At 39.4% G+C, this 8,875-nt stretch overlaps 1 pseudogene; it reads left to right on the top strand.

The window, feature by feature from the left end:
- Positions 1-447: 447 nt before the first annotated feature.
- LOC117094171 lies at positions 448-8,639 on the top strand (annotated as a pseudogene).
- The last annotated feature ends 236 nt before the right edge of the window (positions 8,640-8,875 follow it).

The raw sequence follows: 8,875 nt of genomic DNA, 5'->3' as shown, positions 1-8,875 counted from the left end.
ATAGATTTTATAATTATATTCCTACTAAGATTTGTGCCTAATGTATCTTATACTATTTATCTTTTGTTCATACAAAAAAAGAAAAAAATCTTCCCCATGATTTCTTAACTAATGTATGTATTATATATTATATATAATTAATATATATTATATATTTACATATATATCTGTCTATACATATATAGACAGACATGCTATTTATTTTCAGTCTTATGGAAAGTTTTACTTAAAAAGGGATCTGTTCCACAAAAAAGCTATATACATTAGATCAAAAGTAAAGTTGAAATTTAAAAAGCAACATGAGTAACTATTAATCATTAATGATTTTTAAAAATAAACCAATCATCCCTTAATTAATCTTCAAACAACAACACCTGACAATGCCGCCCCACCCGCTCAGCCCAGCCAGCCAAGGAGAAGGTGAGCCCTGCCCCGGGAGCTCCCCGCATGGCGGGGGCTGGAGACTGGGGCAGGGGCAGGCCTGTGAGCCCTCGCCTTGCCTTGCAGATCACCCTCTTCGAGGACCGGGCTTCCAGGGCCGCCACTACGAATGCTGCAGCGACCACCCCAACCTGCAGCCCTACTTGAGCCGCTGCCACTCAGTGCGCGTGGCCAGCGGCTGCTGGATGCTCTATGAGCTGCCCAACTAACTACTCCGGCCTCCAGTACTTCCTGCGCCGCAGCTACTATGCCGACCACCAGCAGTGGATGGGCCTCAGCGACCGGGTCCGCTCCTGCTGCCTCATCCCCCACGTGAGTGCAGTCCCGCCGGGTCCCTTCCGTGACCTCGAGTCGCATCAGTTATCCACATGGATGATTCACACGACACGCGATGGGATGGGATGGCAGCCTTCTGTTTTCTAGCTCTAACTATATTCTCTTTTCCTTTATTAACATCCGTAAGGTTTCCTCCCACTGAAAAAGTATGTGATGCAGTGCTATTAACTGGACATTATTTTATTTTGCTAGTCAGATTCACCGCTACTGGGAATAAGTTGTGCATGGCATTCGCTCAGAGCGTCTATGCCACAGGTGATGAATGAGCAACAGAATTCCTTGCTCTCAGGTGGTCCTAAACTAGGTACCCGGCTATTTCTTGAAGAGTACCTATGCTTGGTACTCTTCACCTATGAATTAGGACTAATAAGAGTACTTCCTTTCTAAGGTTGCAATGAGGGTTAAAGGAGGACACCTGGTACAGGCCAATCCCCACCTCCCAGTATTAACTATTATTATGAACGTCAAGGGTCTCTGAAGTCCTGCCTTCTGACTGAGCAAACCAGTAACCAACGAGATTCCAATAGCTCCTGCAGGGCCCCCTGTTACCCAAATGAAGCCCCAGTAGGCTGGAATTTCACAGTTAGGGATTCCCTAAAGTTGACTGTGACAGTCCTGGGAAAATGAACCATTTTTGTGAAGTCTGAAATCCCCTCACAGGGTTTAATAGCTTGACAGGGACCCAGTCTGGCATTAGGAGCCCAAAAACTTAGATTTCTAATTTCAAGTTCCAACTCTTCTAATTACAGACTGTAAGATCCAGTCTTTAGTTTTCCAGTAAAAGGGTAAAAGGCTTTAATGTTGCTCCACATGTTCCAGGGTGTTGTGAAGAATGAATGAAGCAACAACATGTCAGTCCTCTGCAAACACGGAATGCTGACCAATGTAAAATACCTTATTAGCAGTTGTTCATGCCACAAAAGGAATTGCTTATGAGAATCCTTCCTAAAGAGGGTTTTAGTGATGGAAGAGGAAACATTGTGACAAGGTAAAGAAACAAGCAGATGAAGGAAAAAACAAGTGCTCAAGAGAGAAAGGCAGGAATAGTTCAGGAGAAACAGCCTAACTTTCTATTTTTCTAAAGATTTTATACTCTTTGATGCTGTACAGGCCTCTTTCAAGATCTTGAACTTCCATTTTTGGTTATTACCTAAAACTGATTTATAGGAGCACATGTTGGAGCTGAGAACTGAAACCTAGTCTTTGTGATGGCTCTTGCTTTTCAGCACGTTAGAGCAGCGGGCTTAAAGCAGAAAGGCACAGATGAAGGGATTGCCCAGGCTGGACTGCCTTCCTGAATTGCCACCAATTTATGCCTTGCTTGGGTAAAAGCAATTCAACCTCCTCTCCCTCTAGCTTCTAATGTTATTGAGATTCAAAATAATACCTGTTGCCAGGGACACATTTATCTTTTGTTTAAAATCTGATTATTTTGTATGTCCTCCAGGGAGAGCCCCAAACCACTATAAATCTATAAAGGAGAGAATGAAACAAATACATTAAACACTTGAAAGTGGTCCTGAGCAAGACCAGTGTGTCTGTTCATGTAGATTGTACTAACAGCCCTAGGGAGCATCATTCGTACCAAATGAACGGGGAATGACGCCCTCTTGAGCTTCACAGTAGACAACCTATCCAACTATACACAGTGCCCCTGGTATTAGCCATCTCTTTCTTTTAGTCTGCTCACCTTTGATAAAGCAAAGATTTTTTTAAAGTCCATTCCCCAGGGGTCCCTGCTGACATGAGGTCAGGTTTTCTGACTTTCCCTCATCTGCTGTTTGCTGAATCCGCAGGCTAGCTCCCGTAGGCTCAGGATCTATGACCCAGAGGATTATAGGGGCCAGATGGTAGAGATCACTGAGGACTGCTCCTGTCTTCACGACCGCTTTCACCTCAGTGAGATCCACTCCTTCAATGTACTGGAGGGCTCCTGGGTCCTCTACTAGCTACCCAACTACCGGGTGGGCAGCAGTACCTGCTGAGGTCGGGGGACTACAGGCAGTACCTCGACTGGGGGGCCACAGATGCCAGAGTGGGCTCCCTGAGGAGAGCTGTCTGTGGAGCTCTACTGAAATGTTTTTACTCTATCCTTTGCTCCATCTGGAAACTAATAAAATATTTCCTGTCTGTTCCATGCAGTAATGTGTCCTCTGTTCCTTTCAGCCTCCTTGGAAGGGCTCAGCAAAAATCATGCTGGGAATCATGTGGATTTTCTTGCATGTATCAGTGGAAAGGGGCTGTGAGGCAGCAGCTGAGAGCACAGCCTCTCGGGCCAGAATGCCAGGACCCAACTCCACTTACTAGTGATTGCTGCGGGGCAAGTTACTTAGCATCTCTGACCATCAGTTTCCTAATATGTAAAAATGAGGGAAATAATACTCTTCCTCTCATAAGGTTGTGACGAAATTAAACCTTATTAATGAGGTTAAATGGATTACATGAGTTAACACTTTTAAATCACTTCCTATAGCCTTGCATATGCTAATTTCTAGGAAATTGCTCTGTAAGCTTGATTGTGAAACATCTGGTCTCCTCCTTGGTACTCTTTTCTTAGTAGAAAGCCCTTTAGGCAATTGCATTAAGTAGGTTGGCTAAGTGAAATTGCATCAGAGGGAGATAGGGATAGGGATAAATTTGTTAAGATAACTATGTCTGACACATCTGAGTTCTAAAAATATGTGACTGGCTGAATAGATTTATTAATATTTATGTGTCCAGAGCACAAATAAAGAAACAAAATGCCATCTTAATAAACAGCCTTAAGGAGCTCTTCAAAACATAGTTCCCTTAAGGGAGCTACAGAACACTTAGGCAGTGTGCAGTGGTAAAAACAAGCACACAGTACACTAGTAAAGGCAGAAGGTACATGACCAGGAAAATAAAATTCAATAATGAAAAACTCATCATTGGCTGTGAAGATTTGTCCTCAAACTTAAATAAATCTTTATGACATTTAGTTTATGAATCAGCATTTGATAATCATAACAATAAGAAAGAAAAAAGGAAATTTATGGGGACTAATTTCGTCATGGACTTCAATATCTCCGCATTAAGACAGAGTTCATCAAACAAAATCTATTTCAGTATTCTATCATAACCAAAGGTTTTCTTTAAGTCCAAATACTAAATTTTACATGCTTATATGTAATCAAGAAAAATCAAATTTCTTCTCAGCTTAAGAGTCTGCCGTAACTGTGCAAATGGCAACCTCTTCTTGAAATAAGTTTATGATGAATTAAATGGCCATGATTAAGATGGAACCACTAGAAACTATTTTCTACTTGAGTAAAAATATTAATCAGCTAGCAAATACGTTACTTCCGAAACTCCGAACATTAAACAGATAAAGTAGCTAAATTATTTAGGTCTAACATTTTACTTACCTAACACATACACATGCTCCAAGATATTTGCAGATGCTCTAAGAGCATTTAGAACAGCTCTTCTAGCCACATGTAGCACTGAACACTAGAAATGGGCCTAGTCCAAATGAAAATGTGTTATAAATGTAAAATACTCACTAGATTGCAAAGACTTTGTATGAAAAAGAGTGCACATATCTTCTTATTATCATAGAATTTAATGTTGAAATAAATTTTGGAATATATTAGGTAAAATTAAATATATTGTTAAAGTTAATTTTACTTGTGCTTTTAAATTTTTTTTTGTTTTTTTTTTTTTGAGGCGGAGTTTCACTCTTGTTGTCCAGGCTGGAGTGCAATGGCTCAATCTCTGCTCACTGCAATCTCCACCTCCTGGGTTCAAGAGATTCTCCTGCCTCAGCCTCCCAAGTAGCTGGGATTACAGGCGCCTGCCACCATGTCTGGCTAATTTTTTGTATTCTTAGTAGAGACGGGGTTTTGCTGTATTGGCCAGGCTGGTCTTGAACTCCTGACCTCAGGTGATCCACCCACCTCAGCCTCCCAAAGTGCTGGGATTACAGGCGTGAGCCACCGCACCCAGCCACTTTTAACTTTTTAAATGTAGCTGCCAAGAAACTGAAAATTACATACATGACTCTATTTCTATTGGGTAGTGCTGACCAAGATACCTAGATGAGAAAAGTATACCTGGAATTTATACTCAGATATAGCTCAGCCTTCAGCATTTTGGTTCAAGATGTTTTATCTTGAAAATTAAGTTACATAAAATCCTGAAAATTAAAAGATAGTAGATAACATGGTTAAGTTTTATACAGTTATCTACCCTCCTAGGCAATGTTCAATTAAATTATAATTTTCACCTGTCACTGATTGAGGCTATGGGAAAGGAGTGAAGTCAAGCCTTGTCTTATTATGTGGTTGTTCCATTCGCTACAACAAATTAAAATTTCAACAATACACATGAGGTCTTCAGGCACCAGTCACTTCTTAGCGAATTCTACCCACTCTCCCTCTCCCTATCCATTGATGACCCTTCAATTATGAAATGTTTATTCTGGAGACAAACACATTTGCTTCCCGTACTAAATTCTAAACTTCTACAAATAAGGACAATGGTATCTTCTCAAGATGTAGCAGAGTGTGCCTGGCACAAAGCAATCCCAACGGTGTTGAATGAATGCACTCATAAAAGGAGGAATCATTCATGAATCAATGGTTTTGGAGGATTTAGGATACGATAGTTTCATATAAAACATTAGATTCTGGAAAAAGAGTGCCTTGACCTAACTGAAGCAGGAAGGGGAAACCTAAATGCTTTCAGTGGCCAAAAAGGTAATGGGAATGTGAGGAGTTGCTGGTATATACTGGTAGGAAATGGTGGGGGGGTCTGTAACTAACTTGAGAGCACATGTTATAACTAAAGGCATTGTGACTTAACAATTTTAAAACACATGAAAAATGTGATTTAGCTGAGCCTAAGGGCTTCTCTTTTGCTATCTCTGAGCAGATAAAATTTCCCCTAAAAATGAACACCTCAGGCAAACAAAAACAAAAGCAAATAAACAAAACAACAAACAAGCAGGTTTATGAGGTTTTCATAAAAGACAATCATTGGGAATCAGTCTTTTATATCCATCACAGCCTGATGGCTATGGAATGTCCCTTATTATGGATGATTTCTCACATGTCCAGCTCATTATTCATAGAGATGTTATATCAGCACATTCTTCAAGGTGAAAGCAAAACATCTTTTACTAAGCGCTATAGGCAGGCAGGCAGGAAGTGGCTACTTATCAAAGAGTAGCTGGGCCACTATTCTGCCTCAATTACTTACCTGGCCTTGTTCGCCTACAATTTACATCCACACCTGAGGGGAGAAGATACTTCAGATATCTTTTCTGTAAGCACCTTCTGTTTTGTCTCCATCCCATTCTCCTCCTAATCCTTCCTATTTATTCACTTTACCTTTTCAACTATTGAAAAGAGTCAGAAAAGATAGAATCCAGTTTGATAGACCCTGAAACTTGAAGGAGGCATATATGGTCTGATAGGATAATTTAACAAGAGAAGCCCCAGATGCTTCCTGACCTATCAGTGGCCCTGATGCATCCATAGGTCTTTATTAGGTCCAAAGAATGGATTTAAATACGAGGTGATGAGACAAAATCCTGCATGTCAGTTACAGAGGAATTAAAAGGGAGAGATTTGTCCTTCAAGATGCAAGCCCTGATATTTCACCGCAACATTTGAAAATATCAAATGGTTGAGTGAGAGTAGCTTTTTACTACATTTGAAAACAAAACCTGGAGAACTGGGGAAATGTATGAACTGTGTATTAACAGGTCCAGCAGAAAATCTGAATATTGTATGTTGCTCTTAGTGAACAAAATGCTGATAGACCAAAGGCAAAGAAAAAGGCACCTCCAATAAGGGAACATTCTTTTTCTTGTTTCAATCAGGTGCTGGTTTTCAAAACTCAGTTGAAGTAGTTTCTTTAACAAGATGATCCCTGTGGAAAGTTTCTAGGATGCTTGTTCTAAACTTGCAATTATTTTTACCCTGACACATTGTAGCCATAGAGATATTTGTTGTCAGGCTTAGTGTCTGAGGGAATTCTCCACAGTCAAGAACCTTTGCAGTGACCTGGATGAGAATGGAGACTATTCTAAGTGAAGTTACTCAGGAATGGAAAACCAAACACTGCATGTTCTCATTGATATGTGGGAGCTAAGCTATGAGGACACAGAGGCATAAAAATAATACAATGGACTTTGGGGACTTCGGGGGAAGGGTGGGAGGGGCTGAGGGATAAAAGACTACAAATAGGGTGCAGTGTATATTGCTCGGGTGATGGGTGCACCAAAATCTCACAAATCACCACTAAATAACTTACTCCACTAAAGAACTTACTCATGTAACCAAACACCACCTGTACCCCAATAACCTATGGAAAAGAAAAAAAAGAAACCTAGAATTCTTGAATTTTGGTAAGAGACTCTGAAGTGATAAATTGTTTACAGCACTTGAGAGGTAAAAATGTTACTGGATTATAGCTACAGATCAGTTTTATGAAAAACCCTTTACCCTGGTCAGAAGAGCTGAATGTCTTATTAATGAAATGGAGACCACTGACATACTTGATTTATAAGAAATATACATGCATAGCTCAACCCTACAAATAATGTGCATTTCACACAAGAGGACCCTGTGTGATACATATATATTATGTTCAATCACAAGTTTATGTCAGATATTAGCCAAACAAATTAGAGAAAAAAGTGAAGAATGCAGAAAGCAGAATTTGTCTGCAGGATTACAGTTTATTTACTACCTTGTAGTTTATATGTCTATTTTGTGAAAATGAAAGCAGTGGGGCATTTTCTAAACTGCTTCCTTAGAAACTCAGACTGCACACTGCCCTTGGAACACCCAGTAGAAAAGGATGTCACATGTTCCTCAGTCTATATAAAAAGACATGCCTTCCCCATGTCCTTGTCTTTAATTGGGTTTATGTACTTTGTATTTTTGCAAAATGATATTCTCAATTAGTAATAGCTTAGGTTCTATATATATACCTACCTGATAGTCCAAGTTGTTGCATGGTATGGTAAAGTGAGAATGGTCTTTGTAGTCAGAAGCATCTGTCTTTGGCTTCTTGCTTCTTGGTGCACAGACATGCAAGTATGGGCATACTACCAAACCTCTCAATGTCTTGCTTTCTCTGTGGGTATAATTGGGAGGGTTAGGTATTGCATGTATTTGCCTGGTACAGAGACAGGTAAAGACTGGGCATTAAATAACTGTGGGTGTCTTTTATTTTTCTCACTAAAATTGTTTGCCCTATTTACCTGGTGATTTATGGTAGAACACTTTACTATGCATGGAGGAAACCAAGACCAAGGAAATTGCAGACAAGCTGGAATCCTATTTCACTATGCTTGGAAACTGTACTCTCTAAACTTCCTATTATCTTTAGAGGTTATTATCTTAACATCTATCTGCAGATGTTAATATCTAAGATGATAACCTCTAAAGATCATAGGAAGATAAGATAATAACAAAGAAGATAAATAACAAAATAATAAATAAGATATTTAGTGTTAACTAAATATCTTTAGATGTTAAGCTGATTTGAGGTTGAGTTTCTATTACATGTAGCCAAAAGCATTGAAACTGACATAGATAAAGTCTGATTCTATGTCCAGCTTCTGAGAGTGATCTCATGAGCTTAATCCAATTACATTTTTTCAAACCTCAGATACCAGGTGGTTCAGGTTTGGTCACATGATTGGGTCTGACTCACCATAGCTGAAGAGCTTCAAATCTATATATTGACATTTTTAGGGAACTGAACTTTCTTTTGAGTTCCCACTTGATATAAATGAAGATGCACATAGCTCTGGAGTCTACACTAAACCAATGATTCCCCTTTTCCTCATGCCATTCTGGGTTGAACTTTCTGTTCCTTGTAACTAAAAGCTTATTACATGAGATTTGTCTCTAAAAAAATACTAGTTTGATTATATTTCTGGTTTAATTTTAAATTTTTTTGTGTCTGTAATCAACATTCTAATGACTCTAGTTATAGGCAAAATGATTTTCAGGATTTGAAAAGGCCAGAAACCCACCCATTAAAAAAATAATAAATCTACAACCAGGAAATTAAACTAATGTGAAGATAATCCCTCTTAAAGTTTACAGTTCATGGAGAA

Source organism: Trachypithecus francoisi, unplaced genomic scaffold (genome assembly GCF_009764315.1).
Source record: "Trachypithecus francoisi isolate TF-2019V2 unplaced genomic scaffold, Tfra_2.0 Lachesis_group13, whole genome shotgun sequence".
In the NCBI taxonomy this organism is placed as follows: Eukaryota; Metazoa; Chordata; class Mammalia; order Primates; family Cercopithecidae; genus Trachypithecus; species Trachypithecus francoisi.
The sequence above is the reverse complement of the archived record's forward strand: the minus strand, read 5'-3'. Positions and strand labels throughout refer to the sequence as shown.